This window comes from Pinus tabuliformis, chromosome 6, assembly GCF_031772625.1.
Source record: "Pinus tabuliformis cultivar Carrire ecotype Pingquan chromosome 6, CPIR1, whole genome shotgun sequence".
NCBI lineage: Eukaryota > Viridiplantae > Streptophyta > Pinopsida > Pinales > Pinaceae > Pinus > Pinus tabuliformis.
In genome coordinates, this window is record NC_142292.1 from 262,823,424 (window position 1) to 262,842,319 (window position 18,896).

Consider the following 18,896-nt stretch of genomic DNA (forward strand, 5'->3'; position numbering starts at 1 on the left):
CCTGCTTTCATTTCAATTCTGCATTTTCATTTCAGCAAGGTAGTTAGTTGTAGACCAATCTGTTTCAGTTTTTGCAGGTACCAGAGAAAAAAAAACAAAAGCAATCAAAAGTCTTTCCATTTCATTCCTCGTAGGAATCGAGATAAAACAGGTAAATTCTTACCCAACACCCCCACCACATCACTGAGCCACCCTTCTCTCTTCTTCGGTGACAGTGATCTAGAAGAACCTATAGGTGAACCTCCTGAGATATACGAAGATCCTATAGCAGAAGAAGAATTAGAGACCATTCCATCTGAAGCTATGGCTGACAATAGAGGAGAAGATGAGAGAATAGAAGGTGCCTTCCCCATCCGAGAGACCAATGGAGACATGAAAATGAAGAACATTAGCCCCTCCGCTTTACCTCACTTCCATGGACTAACTACTGAAGATCCTGATACCTTTCTGTTTGAGTTTTCTGTCCTTTGTCGAACCTATGACTATACTGAAGATGAGCAGAAGCTGAAACTCTTCCCTTCAACCCTTAAGGATGCAGCATTACGCTGGTTCATGGGCTTACCTGGGAACAATATCACCACTTGGGCTCAGATGCAGCAAGCTTTCAATACCAAGTACCGGGACTACTGTAGGTCCAAGGAAACCAAGGGGGAAATCTTTCGGATGACCATGGGAAATGATGAATCCTTAGAGGATTATGAGGAAAGGTTCCAACTTAGCTATAAACGGGCCAGGTGCACACTTCACCCTGAATCCCTCAAGTTGGTCCTGCTCCAAGGAGTCCCTGAAGACCTCTTAGATACCCTTCACATGTTAGCTGGAGGAGATATTTACCAACTGCCTTATGAGGACATAAATACTGTGTTTAGAAACCACTCTAGGGCAGCCTGGAAATGAGGTAGAGGAAACCTCCTCTCAGCTGGTATTCCTTTCTCCAAACATGAGTTTGCAAATCAATTAGAGGATCTCAAAAGCGAAGTGAGACAGACCATTGCCATGCAACTTGATACATTCAGGATCCAACAGAAGAAGGAAGAAGTTGAGAGGGCCTTGGCTATCTTCTGCCCTAGGTGTACAAGGAGACACCCTAAGAACGAATGCCCATTGCATTCGGTGGAGGTATGTTTCGTTTGTGAGGAGGACCATCCCACGAACCAATGTCCAACCTTACCTGGGCTTAAAGCCATGTATCAAGGGACAGAAGCCCCCACTGAACCTCTCTATTTCCTCAACGAAAGGAGGCCACAAGGACCTAGACCTTACCAGCAGGGGATGCAAGGGGCACCCCAAGCTTATTACAGCCCCAACCAATCTACTCTTATGCCTTCCTGGGGTCCCCCTGCTCATCCTTCCTGGTTTGTGCCCCCTCCATGGTCTTATCCACCTCAGTACCATCCTCAACCCACTACTCATTCATATCACTCACATGCCCAGCCACAGCCTTAGTGGAATGCACCTCAGTCGGGGTGGAGGCCCCAGTACAACACTCCTCCCGCCATTTTGCCTCCACCACCAGTTCAACCTCAACCATTACCTCCTGCTCCTCCAAGGCAACCTCAAATGCCTGCTCAACCGAACCCGAACCCCAACAACAGACAGGCCCAGCAGGTATACACTGGGGAAACATCATGCCCTACCTATGCTGTGGAGATCCAGGAGATCAATCTATGATCTGGAAAGACTCTTCCGGATCGCCAACAACCTCCTCCCCCAGAGGACGAGGGAGACAAACAGGAAAGTGAACCAAAGGCTATTCCACCCTTTCCTGAGAGACTAACAGCCACCACACAACCCAACCCAGAGGAGGATGAGCTTCTGGGAGAGCTCAAGCAGTTGTGTGTGAAAATACCACTTCTCCAAGCCATCAAAGATGTACCGATATACAACAAACTGGTTAAGGAAAAGTGTTTCAGACACCCAGGTAGGCGAAAGAGAGATGCTTCAACCATCAATGTCATAGGACAACTGTCTGACCTTATGTTGGGACAAGTCATCTGCCCAAAGTACCTAGATCCTGGGAGTCCTGTAGTAGATGTCCACATCAATGGCACCATCATAGCTCACACCTTGATTGATCTGGGGGCTGCCATTAATGTGATGACCAGGGATACCATGCTCAAACTCAACCTTCAGGGTTCCTTGAGGAAGACCTCGACAGTCCTACAACTAGCAGATCGCTCCACCGTGACTCCTGAAGGGATTGTGGAGGATGTCTTGGTCTCTATTGACTCTTGGGAATACCCTGCAGATTTCTTGGTGCTGCAACCAAAAGCAAAGCTTACTGGATATCCTCTTATTTTGGGAAGGCCTTGGTTAGCCACTGCAGATGCTTACATAAGTTGTCGTGCAGGAAACATGACCATCAAATATGGTCCTATGTCCAAGTAGCTAGTCCTATACCCTCCTGCCCAACCCTCATTAGAGCATGACTTACCACTTTGGTTGGAGGAAGGAGAAGAGGACGAGGTGTACTCAGCACCTTTGTGCACCTTAGACACCACTAGAAGAGACCCCCCAACCGAGGATGACTTGATTGAGACCTTGATCCAGAATCCACCTCCCAGTGCACTGACCTTAGAGGAATTGGTGGAGGATGCTCAAGCCAGCACCTTAGTGGACCTTTGTGCAACCAACCCTGTCACTCCCAGAGTCAGGAATGTGGAGTTCGGCCCTGAGAGGACGTTAAATATCAGCTCCTCCCGATCTCCTTCTCAGGAAAAGGAGTTGTGTAGTCTGTTGGCCAGTCATCTAGATGCTTTTGCTTGGAGCTATAAGGAGATGAAAGGAGTCCATCCTTCGGTCTGTACCCATCACATTTACATCAAAGAGGATTGTAAACCGGTTAGGCAACCGCAGAGGAGGATGAATCCAACCCTTAAGGACATTGTCAAGGAAGAATTGCAAAAACTGTTGGATGTTGGATTCATTTACCCCATCTCGGATAGCGAATGGGTGTCCCCTCTGGTGTTGGTTCCCAAGAAAAATGGGAAGTGGAGAATCTGTGTGGACTACCGAGAACTGAACAAAGCTACCAAGAAAGACCATTTCCCTCTACCTTTCATAGATCAAGTGTTGGATGGACTGGCAGGAAAGAAGTTCTTCTCTTTCCTAGATGGGTTTAGCGGGTACAACCAAATCCAAATTAGCCTGGAAGACCAAGATAAGACCACCTTCACTTATCCCTGGGGTACCTTTGCCTACTGAGTTTTTCCCTTTGGGCTATACAATGCTCCTGCTACCTTCCAGAGAGCTGTCTTGAGCATCTTCTCGGAGCTGGTCCATGATGCAGTGGAAATCTATATGGATGACTTCACTCCTTATGGGTCCAACTTCCAAGAAGCATTGTCCAACCTGGGAAAAGTCCTAACCAAATGCATTGAGATGAACCTGTCCCTTAGTCCTGAAAAATGTGAATTCTTGATGACTGAAGGGACTGTGCTAGGCCATACCATTTCTTGCCAAGGGTTACAAGTGGATCCTAACAAAATTGCTCTCATCAAGAAAGTTCCACCTCCCCAAAAGGTAAGGGATGTTCGGAGTTTCTTAGGATTAGCAGGGTATTACAGGAGATTCATTAAAGACTTCAGCAAGCTAGCCTCACCATTTTTTGGCTTGTTGGCAAAAGATGTGGAGTTTAAATGGACTGACGATTGTCAGAGGGCTTTGAATGAATTAAAGGACAAGTTGGTGGTGCCCCAATCTTGAGAGGTCCAAACTGGGCCCTACCTTTCCACATCCACACTGATGCCTCGAACAAAGCCATAGGGGCAGCCTTGGGACAAGTTGAACAAAAACTTTTGTATGCCATTTACTTCGTTAGCAAAAACTTGTCCAAAGCATAACTGAATTACACTGTAACCGAGAAAGAATTCTTGGCTGTGGTCCATGCACTGAACAAGTTCCGACATTATATCACTGACTATCAAACATTTGTACATACTGATCATGCTGCAATTAAATATTTAATGAATAAACCAGATGTGAATGCTCGTATTATTAGATGGTTACTTTTGTTGCAGCAGTTTGATTTGACCATTGTTGACAAACCAGGTAAAGAAAATGTTGTTGCTGACTTTTTATCTAGATTGGATTTATCTGCAGATGAGGATGGAACAGTGGATGACCAGATGCCCGATGAACATCTGTTTGTTATTTCAGTACTCTCTCCATGGTTTGTTGATATAGCAAAATACCTTGTTTCAGCACAGTTCCCTCCGCACCTATCCTCAAGAGAGAAGAGAAGAATCATCAGAAAAAGTGCCTCATTTACTTGGATCGGGGGCAACCTGTTCAAGCTTGGCCCTGATCAGATCTTAAGGCGTTGTGTAAGGGAGGAGGAAGTCTTTGATATCTTCCTCACCTGTCATGATGGGCCTTGTGGGGGACATTTTGCAGCAAAGAGGACTGCCTTCAAAATCCTATAGGCAGGCTACTATTGGCCCACACTTCATCAAGATGTCAGAAGGTATATAAGCCAATGTGACCGATGCCAAAGAATGGGGAAACCGACTCAAAGGGATGAGATGCCTCTCCAACCTCAAGTGACTCTTGAGCCATTTGAGAAGTGGGGTATGGACTTTGTGGGTCCCATCAACCCTCCTTCGAGGCAAAGGTCTTACATCATTGTGTGCACTGACTACCTGACAAAGTGGGCAGAAACTAAGGCAATCAAAGCAGCAACAGAAGAAAAGGTGGCTAAGTTCTTAAGAGAGAACATCTTCTACAAGTTTGGCTACCCAAGAGAGCTAGTCACCGATCAAGGAAGCCAGTTCACATCCAACTTAATTGAAGACCTACTAGCTCATCACAAAATCAAGCATAGGACTTCCACCCCCTATCATCCACAGGAAAATGGGCAAGTGGAAGTCACCAACAGAGCATTGGAAGGGATTTTGACTAAGGTGGTGAGCAGCAGTAGGAAAGATTGGGCAGATCGCCTGGTTGAGGCCACATGGGCTTAAAACACCATCTGGAAGACCACAACCGGCTTCACACCTTGTGAGATGGTCTATGGGAAGAAAGCTTTGCTGTCCATTGAATTTGAATACAACACTTTGAGGATGACAGCTCAGCTGGACCTAGATCTCAGCCATGCACAACAAGAAAGGTTATTGCAGCTAAATGGACTGGACGAGCACCGAATGCAGGCCCTCCTTCACTCAGAAGTGGTTCAACTTCAGAGAAAGGTGTGGCATGACCAACACCTCAATGACAAGCAATTCCAGCCAGGAGATTGGGCACTGTTGTATGACTCCAGGCACAAAGATTTCAAGGGGAAGCTGAGAACCAGATGGCTGGGACCATATGCAGTGGAAAAATGTCATGACAATGGATCTGTTCTTATTTGGACCATTGATGAGGAGGCCATCCCCATGCTTGTCAATGGGCATCGACTAAAGATCTACAGGAAACCTCTCTCAAGACAAGAATTCATCGAAACTGTGGAGAAATCAGTGCTGGTCATAGAGAAGGGTTCTGCCTCTGCTTTGGGCATACCCTGAAAGATTAAAAAAAAAAAAAAAAAAAAAAGAAAAAAAAAAGATCCTTGGGTGAAAACCTTTCTGAGGCTCCCAAGGCAGGTGGTAGGGGTGAAAACCTCATTGAGGCGCCCCTATTGTATTTCAAAAAAAAAAGGGATTTCAAAAAAGATCCTTGAGTGAAAACCTCTTTGAGGCACTTAAGGCAGATGGCAAGGGTGAAAACCTCAATGAGGCGCCCCTGCTATCTTTCAAAAAAAAAAAAAAAAAAAAAGAGAAAAAAGAAAAAACAATAAGCAAAAAAGACAGGGACAACAAGTTTATGATGTGGAAATGCATGCAGGTTGCAGGTGTTCTATGAAGGAGAGGAGGTCTCTCAACTCAAAGTCGAGGATCCTTATCATGCTGCCAGGAGACCTCACCAGCACCTCCTCCAAGAATACTCATCTTCTCCAAGGTATGGGAACGATTTCATCACAGCCTAAGACTTTCTACAGGAAGTTACAGACTTTCTACAGGAAGTTCTGTATTTCTACAGGAAACTTCCTGTAGAAGTTTTGGACGGCCCTGAACTAATTGTATGAGGAGATCTAACGACCAAGGTCTGGTATGGACACATGCAAGCTACCATTTTCTCCCTCACACACTGCTGTCACCTCCTTCTACCACCCCTGTCGACATGCAATGAAGATACCTACACAGTCAAAGCAGATCATTGAGTTATCAAGAGAAAGCAATTTTTAAATGAAAAAAGACGCTGAGATGCCATGCCATACCCATCCCAGCTATCCAAGAGCCCTGTGAGCGTGATTGTGAGGCCACTGTCTTCATCGTGCAGCATGCACCCGAGGAGGAAAAACTGCTACAGGACATCCTGCAGGAGTCCCATAGCAGTTAAGCCAACTAAATTGTACACCATTCCATCGCCTGCAACATGCAAGGATAACGCAGGCACATGCAGCCGAGTCATAAGCTTCGTCGTTAGCGGCCTGTGAATATGAACCTCCGGGCCTGTGTAATCAAGCAGCAGCAAACAAATCTACTCATCATCGTCCAAAAGCCCGAAGAATCATGTCGCGGCCGCACAGGTAAGTGCCTCGCCCTTTCTTCCGTCGAATTGCATGAATTTTACTTTGAAATGTTTGCAAGTGTGAAGTGAATGGGTTGAGCGGTCGTATGGCCATTCGACTGGCCACGTCGACCAGTCAGCTGGTCTAGTCGGATGTGTAGAATGGTGGCCGTGGAAAAAGAACGGGTAGTGGACACGTGAGAACCGTCCAGTCGGGGAGAAACAAGTTGTAACAGAAATGACGGCGGCGGATCTGCGGGGAATGATGCGGCAGTAAGGGAACTTGCAGAAGAATGAGTAGACGACGTCATCCAATGGTCCGGCAGGGACAGCTCACCCCCACGCCACGGATTCTGCCAGATTCAAATCTAATCGGCTAGATTGCCACCCCATGCATTTATCATTCACCGTTTGAAAGTCGAGTGAGCATCCGGATTCCTCTGAAGCTCAACACTCCAAGTCTTCGGCCGTTCGAACGCCTGTTAAGCAGCACAGAGAACGCAGACCCACTGCAGTATCCTCCAGAATTCGTGCGCTACTTCTACAGGAAAGCTACTTGTACAGGAAATTGGGTTCCTCACGTCAAAAGGTGGCAGATTGAAAAGGTAAGCCTGAACCTTCCATGCAATTGGTTTCGAGGGTGGCAGAGTTGACGTTCTACAGTCTGTTCGTAAAAAAAATTGCAAGTATTGTTTGTCGTTTGCATGAATTGTCGTCCTACAGGATGTGAGTATAATTAAGCCGTGTTAAGGTCAACGTGAGATAAGTTTTCGTGAATTGTATGCGTGACAGAGGCATAATTCTACGCTCTGTCCCAGTAGGCCAATTTTCTTCCGCACTCGCCACCTCCAGCTAACGCAGCAGTTTTTCACCATGCCGGGTGGGTTCATCAGAAGGGAACCAACCGACTCAACAAAGCTAAGAGAGAATCCTGAGGTGGTGGAGCTATTCACGCAAGCGCAATGGATGTCGTTCTGCGACAAATTGCAGGGCTATGACGATGAGGTGGCAGAGGAGTTTTTGCAAGCTCTGAAGCCGAAATCCAAAACATTGGCCACCGTCAGCTTCAGGGGTTTGAGCCTCAGACTCACCCCACAATTCATCAGCCGAGTTACTGAGCTCCCAATGGGATTACCATGGGATAAAGAAGAAAGGAAATTGGGCCAGAAGGCTAAAAAGGAATTCTCCCCCCCAGAGGAGGAATTCTCAGAAGATAAAAACGGGGTTCGTAGAACCAGCTTACTGCCACTGTGGAGTGAAGTTAGCCTTCAGATTATGAAGTACATCACCTGCGAAGATCGGTTTAGCATTGTATATGGGTACCATTTTCGGTTACTCACAGAATTAAGGCATCAGATGGACCTACCTATAGAAAACAAACTAAGTATCCCCTACTTTCTGCTACAGTCTATGATTGAATGTGCCACCAAGTTGAAAGAAGGCACACCAGACCAGGTAGCCCACCATGGACTCATTAAACTCCTCGTGGAGGATGCGCTCCACACATACAAGGTTCCTCTCTCATGGGAAGCCTTCAGAAATTTGACCAAGGATGGTGACATAAAGATGTTGACCAAAGAGCTCGGTTCATCTAGCAGTGAGGAGAAGGAGTCAGTGCCCGCAGGGAAGAAAGAAAAAGGCCAGAAAACCACGACCACGGAGCAGAAGAAAGAGCAAAAGAAGAAACAAGAGAAAAAGGGTGCCAAAGAGAAGGATGACACACCCACGTTGACGGCCAGAGAGAAAAGATTACAACGCAGAGTGGACAAGGCTGAGCAAGTCCCCGTCAGTAAAGGCACCTCGACAGCAGCCTCGACCAAGTCAAAAAGTAAAACACCCTCAGCAAAGCAACCTAAAGTGGTGCCACCTGTCTCTACAGGAAAACCGAAACCGGCTTCTACAGGAAGCCCGAAATCAGCTGAAAAAGGACCTTCTACAGGAAGCCCGAAATCAACTGAAAAAGGGTCTTCTACAGGAAGCCCTGAGAAAGCGAAACCCAAGGAGAAGAAATCTGACATTCTTGCAAGGGAGGCAACAACTGTGCTGGCCGCCCTCAGTACACCTCCTAAGCCCAAGGAAAAGAGGAAGAGGGAGACCCCTCTATATTTTAAAGCTAGGAGAAGTGTGAGAATAAAGACGGGCAAGCCACAGCCTCCGTCCAGCAGCCCAATCACTATAGATGATGCCCCTACTTCGCCCAAGGAGAGGTCCCCCTCAAGGATATCAGTCACCTATGAGAGGGGGAGCCCGAAGAAAACTACTTGGAAAGAAAGGTTAGACCAATTGGCTTCAAAAGCTCGGCTACAGGATGCTGAGGATGCTCTACAGGAAACCTTAGCCCGACTTAAGGAAACGGAGAGAATGGAAGGAGAAGCACCCTCATCACCACCGAGGGAGGGCGAAGTAGAGCCACCAAAAGAAGTGGAGAAAGGGGATATTCCAGAGCCTAGCCCTCAGCCAAGTCTGAGTTCATATTACAACTTCTTAGAGGCTGACAAAATTATACCTCAGAAATTCACTGTGCCACTGTTCTTTGCATTGGAGGAAGAGAGAGTACGTACACACACGTGGATGAAAATAGCCAAGTCAAAGGGTGTGGCGGACATAGGCCCCTTGGAAGAGCAGCTCAAGGAGGCCAGAAGTGAATTAGCCATGGCTAAACACGTGGCGAATTGCCAACGAGTGTTCCTACAGGAAGAAAACGAAAAGCTTAGATTGCAGCTACAGGAGCTGAGGATAGGAACAGGTACATCCTCCAGGGACACCACAGTAGAACAGCAAGGCAAAAAGGAACTGCAAACCGGTCTTGGGGAGCCAACCTTGCATCTACAGGAAGCAGAACAGCAAGCACAAATTGAGGTGCAAGCTCTCAGACAACAGCTGCAGCAAAAAGAGGCACAATTGGCCTGCATGACCAGTTGGGCCATGGATGCTATACAATGCAGACAGTCGGCCAGATCCTATGGCCTGTACCTGAAAGACCAATGGCTGCAATTTCAAATCAATACCTTGGCGCAAAGAGGTATCTCTCAGCTCCAAGACCCACAACAATTCACTGAAGTATGCAGTACCAGTTCATCAGAGGATAAGGCCAAATTAGCGGAGTTCTACCTCCATAATTTGGCCCTGCCTAATGTAATTTCATGGGATCCCAATACGGCCTTAGGAGATATGCAATTAATGGCATTTGCCTCATGGTTGAACCATGAGGACAAAAGAGCAGCAGAAGCCAAAGCGGTCATGAACCGAGAGCTGAATGAGCCATTGCTAATTCGAGCAGAACCAGGGGATCCAGTTGCACTAATCTCGACACACCAACACTTGTCCACTGACCCTCAAGCTTCAGTGAGATATATGGATCAGCAGGCCCAAGCCATAGCGCATTTTGAGGACATGGAGAGACTGTTAGGAAACAAGGCTGTCCAAGCTTGCACCCACCGATGGAATACATTGGCCCACAGTCTGAAAATCGGAGAGTATCATACCCCAACTTGGATGAGGGAAGCTCTAGTACGGGTGGCCCTCTATAAGAAATCCATGCAAAACCTTCAGGCCAGCTAGATTGGCCTCAAGCTAAGCCCACCACTGCTGCTAGGATTGATGGAAGGTAGCACAGAGAAGGATGATAATGAACAGTGGGAAGAGGTGAACAGAAAGGCTGGGTTCCATATCAGCAAGGAGGACACTCTACAGAGGCTTGGGATGTAAGGGTGGCAGTAAAGGCGATGAAGGATGAGGAGTTGGACTAGTTGCTCAAGGATGAGCAAATATTTTAGCTGGGGGGTGATGATGAGCCCCAAATTTGGTAACATTTTGGGCTCATTTGGCCTACTTACCCTTGCTCAACCCTTCATTTTTCATCACTTATGCATCATTTTTTAGTATATTCATGTTATTTGTAGGAAGGAGGGCAGTCACTATTCCAAGGTGGCTAATACATGTTTATTTCAGGTTTTTTGACATTAAATGGAGCAAAACCACACAGATGAAGGCAAGGAGACAGCCAAGGTGGCATTGCGGTTTTGTAGGAAGGTTGTCCACAACCTTGAATAACCTTCCTCGTGATCTCCACCCCAACTCCGAGCTCCAACAGTTATCACCACCGAGCTAGAAGGTAGCCAACGGATTCTAAGGGAACAACAGTTTACTTTTAGTTGGTCAGCCAAGCCCCACTAATTTAGGAGGCCAGCTTGGCCCTCATAATGTATAAATATTGAGGTTGTAGCCTTCGATGGGAACTTTTGAACCTTGGTTGCAGATTCTGAATTACGAGCTATAGCTCTGTTTTTCTTTTTGTAAGCCATTTTTGGCATGTTGTTAGACTTATGACTATGATCTTTTAATAAAAGGCAGGCAGATTCGAGTTCAGTTCTGAGTTCTTAGAGGAGCTATAGCTCTCAGGGTTGGGCCCAACCTGAGAGCAATAGGCCTCCTTTCTTTGTATTGTTACTTTTCTTTCTTTCAGCATTATATTTCTTTTCCTTTACATGCACTTGGAAACACAGTTTACTGATTCGGATTTCTTGGTGTGGTTACATAGGTTAGTGTTATGAACAAAATTTCTTCAGTAGTTTAGATTAGAGTAAGAGGATTGGAGTTAATCAAAGTTCCAAAAAAGGTTGAATGCACACTCACTTTCACCTCTGTTTGGGGACCGGAAGTGCAGACCGTGCCAACTACCAAACATTGTTTTACATATTCATGCAAGTCTTGAGGTAATGTTTTCGGTTGTATAAGTGTCCATGCATTTAGATCTTGTGGAATAACTCTTTGTTTCAGCACCATGCACGATTTCCCTTTAAACTACATTTGTTTTTCTTTGGTTTTTAATAAAACAGTTAGAGTAGGTTGATGACATTTCGGTTATACGCAAGACAGGGGTGATTTGTTTCATTTACACTACGCAGCACCACTCTATCATTCCCTTATCCTTCTCAGCCATGCCTAGGCCATCTACTCATCTCCCAGTTAGATCATTTGCCTCCCAACTCTTCTATCATCCACGTTGCTTTATCTTTTCGGCCTTCCATTGCCTCTACCCTCCTCTAGACCAACCAGCTTTACACACCCCCTCTCCATCTCATCTTTCTGACCATAAGCCATCACAAGCTCCCCTCCTACCTCCTTGACGATCCATATAGCCTCATTCACTCATCCATCACCCAAAACTCCGATTGCAGAACATCCTGTAGAAATCCTAAACTTCCTGTAGAATCCCCTGCAGACATCCTGTAGGAGCTTGCAAACACGGTTGCCAGGCATCTGAACTTTGTGAACTTCTGTGGAATGATGTTAGGGATCCCTTGGACCCTCTTAGAGTCCTTCTGACCTTTTCCAAGCCTTCCTCCCCTTGATCTACCCCTGCACAGTCAAGACCCAGTAAGAAGCACAGGCATAATAACTCCAACAAATTGAGCAAAAATACAAAAACTTGTTCTCTTCAGATGAAAGTAGTTTAGACACATGCATCTCATCTCAATAGAAGTAATGGCATCACTTTTAGAAGTCGCATTCCCACCATTGCATCATAAGGATTAAGCTGGTAGAATTAGGGTTTACTAGGGTTTCCATGTTTTGTTGGCTTTCAGTGCATTTCTTGCAAAGTAGGTTAATTTCCTTCGAGATAGCTTTTGTTCATCACTTAAAAAGCTTCTTCTGAGAACATATAGAAGTTGGCTTGAGCCCTAGCGGACTTGTGCCAGCTGACCAAGTGACAGCTGCGACAAGAGCCAGTACTTGTGCATACAACACCGTCGCTTCCAAGTTTGTTACGAACTACCGGGTTGATAAAATTAGAGAAGGAAGCTCCAGGAGTTGTAGCATTATTGCTACAATACTGGAGCCCACCATATACCACGATCCACTGATCTTTATCCACCAACACATCCTCCATCTTGAGTTTCCACAACTCAAAATTCTGACCCCCCGTGTAATAGGTAAGATGCCATCTTGAGTTTCCACAACTCAAAATTCTGACCCCCCGTGTAATAGGTAAGATGCCATCTTGAGTTTCCACAACTCAAAATTCTGACCCCCCGTGTATGCATCGCACCCCCCATGTGTAATAGGTAAGATGCATCACACCCTATGCATGGAGCAGTTTGCATGGTCCTGTTTTGACCAATTTTGAGTAGTTTTTCATGGAGAACTTCTGGGAGATGATGTAATCAGCCGTTCTTGTTCCTTTACAGTATGAAACAACACTTTTAGGGTTTTATAAGCCCTTGGTTTATGGACATATGTGGTTGGGGTTGAAGTGCCCAAATATGTCTATAATAGTTGCCCCTAAAGCATGAGGTCATAAATCCTTCTGATGTCGAGTGAAATGCTTTATAATGAGGATCCAAGGTTTTTCGAACTGGAAGGTGACCTGTAATAAGATACAATACAATACATTATATTCACAATATTTTCATGATCTAGCTGAGGCAGGAATTCCCATGCTCAGCTTTATAAATTCATATTCATGTACATAAGACAGAAAATCATCTATGTGGCAGACTGATGATTTTGGTAGAGTCATCATCCTTTAGTTTGGATGTTTATTTGTGTAGTTGTGTTGTACATTTGATGTCTCTATTTTCCTAAATATATCGCAGGCTAGATGGATGAAACTAGATCCGGGATCTTCAAACTCATTTAATCTTCACCCAAAGTACAATTCGATCCATGTCAAAAGATTTCCTAATGTCGAACATGGAAAGACATCGCCTGATTACCAGCCAATGATGTAAGTTGTTAACAGGTGCGAGAGGAATCACCAATAATGATGATGACCTTCAAGGTACTGTAGTACAATTCATGTGGTGTGAATACATGATCCGATGTCAAACACCACATAAAATCTTTCTATCGAAGGCGATTGATGTAAACCTATCGCCGGAAGTGAGAAACTTGCCATTGAGGCATGCAAGCTTCAAAGTACTGAAAGGGTTGTCCCTAAGTCAACTTCTTGGATAATGAGTTGATGTCGACAAGAAGTGACCCATCATAGGAGGGTTGTTTGGTCAATTTAGTGTGTTCTAAATTGCTATTTAAAATGTCAATCCGGGATTCGTAAACTGATGCAGTGAAGTGTACTATATGTACAAGATAACCATTTCCTTAGTCTTTTGTCATTTTTGAGTTTTTTAGTTTGTTTTTGGATTTATCTTTCCCTAATGTGTGATGGCGAAAATGAAAGTAAGTATGGATGGTGATGGTGATTTCTACAGTGATTTTCCCAAACTTAAAAGTGCTCAAAAAGAAAGATTTAAAACAACTGTAATGAAATCAATTCTTAAGAGGAAGTAAATGTATCAAACAGTGAACTAATGACAATGGCCCAGTATCCTTGCTGCTGAATGAAAAAGAAAGTAAAAACTGAACTTAAAGCAACTCAAACTAAAAGCAAAGAAACTAATTCACACTGCTTCAACTCTTCTGATCTTTTACCCTTCAGCTCAATCTACCTTGTGGGAAGCAATCATGAACAAGTTTAAGAAATATGATATCTAAATGGCAAGAAATTAAATTGCATAAAGGAAACTAATCACACTACTTCAACTCTTCTGATCCTTTACCCTTCAACTCAATGTACCTTGTGGGAAGCAATCATGAATAAGTTTAAGCAATATGATAACTAAATCACACTACAATAAGTAATATTATGATTCCTTACTAATAGAGTCACTTGACTATAGAAAGAAACCATAAACAAATGAGTAGTATGATGTCTAAGTAGCAGAAAATAAATAAGCAAAACACAATTTGAAAAATGACAGTACTGGAATTAAACATCAAAAAATGAAAATTAGTAGGAAGGACAAGATGATCTCATATGTCAATAGTTATCAAAAATATGAAAATTTGCCCGGGCTGCCTAAGAAAACCTGCAGAAAAGCATTGATCAGCTGACAGCTATAAGAAAACAAAAGTGAACATGTAAACAACAATGAGTTAAGAACATCAAAACAGCATGTTATATACAAGCTAATGTTTATGAAAACAGAAACATAATAAAGTCAAATGAAAACTATACAGGGATTTAGTGTGCAGGGGCCCTCTGCCACCTCAGCCAGTCAACGAACAGTCACAAGAATGAACTCAGGAAAGTAGTCTTCTCATGTATTAAAGCAGCAACAACATATATAAAATAGAGTACAGTGGGGTGATAATAGCAACAGTTCAAAAATTACATCGCAAAGCTTCTACACAGTGTTCATAAACGCGTTATTTATAATGAAAAAGTGCTGAAACTAACTAATTGAATCCTATGCTATTAACTACGTTTCCAGAGACACGTAGATCTCCTCAGCCGAGATCTAGCGTAACTGTCATCATGTCTATTAAATATTCAGAGTGGTAGCTGTTGGACTCAGGTTACGGGGATGATCTCCAGGTGTACCAATGTCTTCGTGGGTTGAGGACTGTGCCACGTAAACTTTCACGTGCTCAAAACAGAGATGTGCCACCGCTAAATTCCTTGGTTGGCTTTGCCTTTGACCCTTGTTGACCGTGACCTTCTATGGATGATTTGGCTGATCTAAAGGGACACGTTCCATGTACTCGTCACCTGTAGCTTGCCCATGTGGCTTGTTTCTTCATAGGACACCTGTAGCATAGCCTTTAGCAAAATGGCTACGGAATCCTGTGTTGGCTGTGGAAACCTGTGCTGGCTGTGGAAACTAACAAGTTTCCGCAGCTGCCTGAACAAAAATCTAAAACAAACAACAGTCATAAGCATAGTTAGAAAACCATGTCAGAAGCTCTTTTTAGACTGTTGGGTTGTGTTATATTCTTTCCACGTAGTTAATAGGGGGTTTGAAGGGCACCCGTAACCCCACTTTATGGGGTCCGGGGCAGCGCCCTGAAAATTTTTGGTTTTGGACCATATGTTAGGTTGGGCGGACCCACCTATGGTTTTGTGCATGATTTTCGCACATGTTTTTTGGACGCGATGGTTTTTGGTCCATGGTATTGGACGTGATGGTTTTCGGTCCATGGTATTGGATGCTTCGACATGTATAAATATGTATTGTAACATTGAAAGGAACATAATGAAAAATCAAGCTGGTAGTCCCGGTTTTGGGATCCAGGGAAAAATCTCTGTGCATATGTGTTTTATGGGTTATGCTCTCGCATTGTTTATTTTCTTTGTTTAAGAATTCGTATGCAGGTAATTTATGTACAGGGTTAAAACCTACATTTGCCTTTGACCCTTGTTGACTGTGACCTTCTATGGATGATTTGGCTGATCTGAAGGGACACGTTCCATGTACTCATCACCTGTAGCTTGCCCATGTGGCTCATTTCTTCATAGGACACCTGTAGCATAGCCTTTAGCAAAATGGCTGCGGAATCCTGTGCTGGCTGTGGAAACTTGTGCTGGCTGCGGAAACTGACAAGTTTCCGCAGCTGCCTGAACAAAAATCTAAACCAAACAACAGTCATAAGCATAGTTAGAAAACCATGTCAGAAGCTCTTTCTAGACTATAATGTAATGATTTAACAACTTGATGGATGAAGTAAGTGGAAAAAGAAGGCTGAGAAGGTGTATGGGAAGGTGCAGGTTTGAGGCTCAACGAGGGCCTTAATGAATCCCACATCTACGACACGAAACAGAACAAATGATTTTGTGGAGGTGAAAACGATCTGATGATACAAGGTTCAGGGTGGAGGCCATGAAAAATGGAGAGTGAAGGTATTGCAATGGATGAGACGTTAGCTAGGTTGGTGAATTCTCTGAGCGACTTCTCTTGAACATATCGGTGACACTGAGATGGATTGTTAGCGTTAACCCCAAGGTGGATGGTATGGTGGACCAATCGTGATATGACCCTTGAACAGAATAACCCAACCCGACTCAATCATGGTGACGGAGTGAAAGTGTCATGTTCAAGAGCGACCTGCTACCAATGAAGCTATTCAAGTTTTCTTCCCTTTTTCCCTAGTCATTGCTGACCAGTACCTCTTTATTTTTGTCAAGCTTGAGGAGGATAACATATGCTTGTTATATAATTTTCCCTTCAGGCAAACCCATCGCTATGTTTTAACGAGCCTAGCGACAGTGAAGCTCGCTCTTGTCTGCATTGACAAGTTTTTCGCTATTGTTTTAACGAGTTTAACGACAAAGATAACTCAGTCCTTTTAAATTTTAGAGAGTCTAAAAAGGGACGTAAAGGCAACTCTAGCGGTCCTTTTTCGTAATGTAATCCATTAAGTGCGAAAAAGTGTAAAATAATACAAAAGGGATGACTTTTCGATAGTTTTAATGAGCTGAACAAGACAAGCACTTGATCTTTTTGTGTAATAATCCCTCAGGTCCAAAAAGATTAAAATCTAGAGGAGGGATAGCACTTCCAGTTGCTTTAACGAGCCAGAGAGGCCAATTTCTTGGAAATCTTTTCATGTTTTACAAGTCAGATGAAAAGAGCTTAAAGGAGACTCGTTTTTTGAGGAACGAGTGATGTTTTGGATAGTAACTAGTTCCAAGTAAGGTTTGGAACATTCCAATCACAGTAGTGTAAAGAAGGTGGCTAATAGAATCACTCGTCGTAGTTGTTCCTCAAAAGGGTAAACAATCAAATGGAGGCATATGATCAGCTGAAAAGAGTGGAGGTGATGGTAAGAACACGACCAATGTTCAAAACCTGATAGTCATGCGATCAAAATGGTTATTTACCGGGGGTGAGGTTCATTTTTTAATGAGCTTGAACTCTATAGAAACACCTGCTCATTGCTAGGTTTATTTTTTGACGAGTTTGAATTTCGCGTAAAACTGCTCATGGAGAGGTTTATTTCTTAATGAGCTTGAACTTTGCGTAAAACTGCTCATGCCAGTCGTATAATAAGGATGTCTTGTCGATAGGTTCATTTTTTAGGGAGCTTCCCCATTCGAAACTTTTCTCCTGAGCCTTTCGTTATGCAAGCTAGGAACGACCAACCTACAAGTCTAAAGGGTTGAGAGCCTACAAACTAAGAAAATAAATGGTCGCTTTTCACTTGCATGGAAAAAGGTTTGCATGCCCCCAGGTATAATGAAATAGAGTTTCCAGGCTACCATACGGAAGTTCTTGCATTAGCAAGATTGTTTCATCCACATTTGCAAACAAAACACTTCCTTGGATCTATCCATCAAAATGGAAGAAGGTGATTCTAGTTCATTTCACCTAACCTTTGATGGAGGAATCCTTTTCCAAACTGATCCATTATCCTAAACAGACAGGATTGTCAAACTAGTCATATTCCTACGCGGAAACCTATCTTATATCTGGGGTTTTTCTGTCGAAGAAAACCAGGGTGCATGCCTCCTGGGTTTCAGTCACAATCACTGAATTACTCGCGATCAACAGGTGGATGGACTGGAGATTGATGATACATTCCTTGTGCAAAAAGACTAGTTAGGGATGGCATTTGACTAATAGTTGTGTTTGAACCGGGGAACGAAAGCTGGTCTACGAGCTGGACCACTCTGCCTTCATGTGGAAAACACATCACTCAAAAGAGTGAAGAAACGATAGCTCCCATGCTATAAATGTAGTCATGCCCAAGGAGTAGATTGTAATCTAAAGGTCCTTGGACTACCATCACGTTTAGATGAATGGTTTTCCTTCTCAAAGTTATAGCCAAATTTGGAAGGATACCTAACGGTAGACTGGTTCCAAAAAACATGTGCGAAAATCATGCAAAAAACCATAGGTGGGTCCGCCCAACCTAACATATGGTCCAAAACCAAAATTTTCAGGGGCGCTACCCTGGACCCCATAAAGTGGGGTTACGGGTGCCCTTCAAACCCCCTATTAACTACGTGGAAAGAATATAACACAACCCAACAATCTCCCACTTGTTGTTTTCTTTCCACAAGGGGCCACAGGAGAGCTTAGTCATTTTTCAGCCCTGAGATTCCCATTGCTTCTCTACACCAAGAGAATTTCTCAGAGCTCACAGATTTTGTCAATGCATCTACAGTATTCTTCAAAGTGTCCACCTTTACCAGCAACACCTTTCTGTCTTCTATCATATCCTTCACAAAGTGATATTGAACATCAATGTGCTTTGTCTTTGAATGATAAGCAAGGTTCTTTGCCAAGAAAATTGCACTTTGGCTATCACAGTCTATTCTTATAGCTCCCTGTACTAACCCCATACTTGAACACAATCTCTGCAACCAAACTGCTTCCTTGCTTGCATGAGTGGCTGCCATGTATTCTGCCTCTGTAGTTGATAGTGCCACTACAGATTGTTTCTTACTCATCCAACTGACTGCACCTCCAAATAGGTTAAACACATACCCACTTGTAGATCTTCTCTGATCCAGATCTCCAGCCCAGTCTGTATCAACAAAGCCATGAATATCCAACACTCTGTCC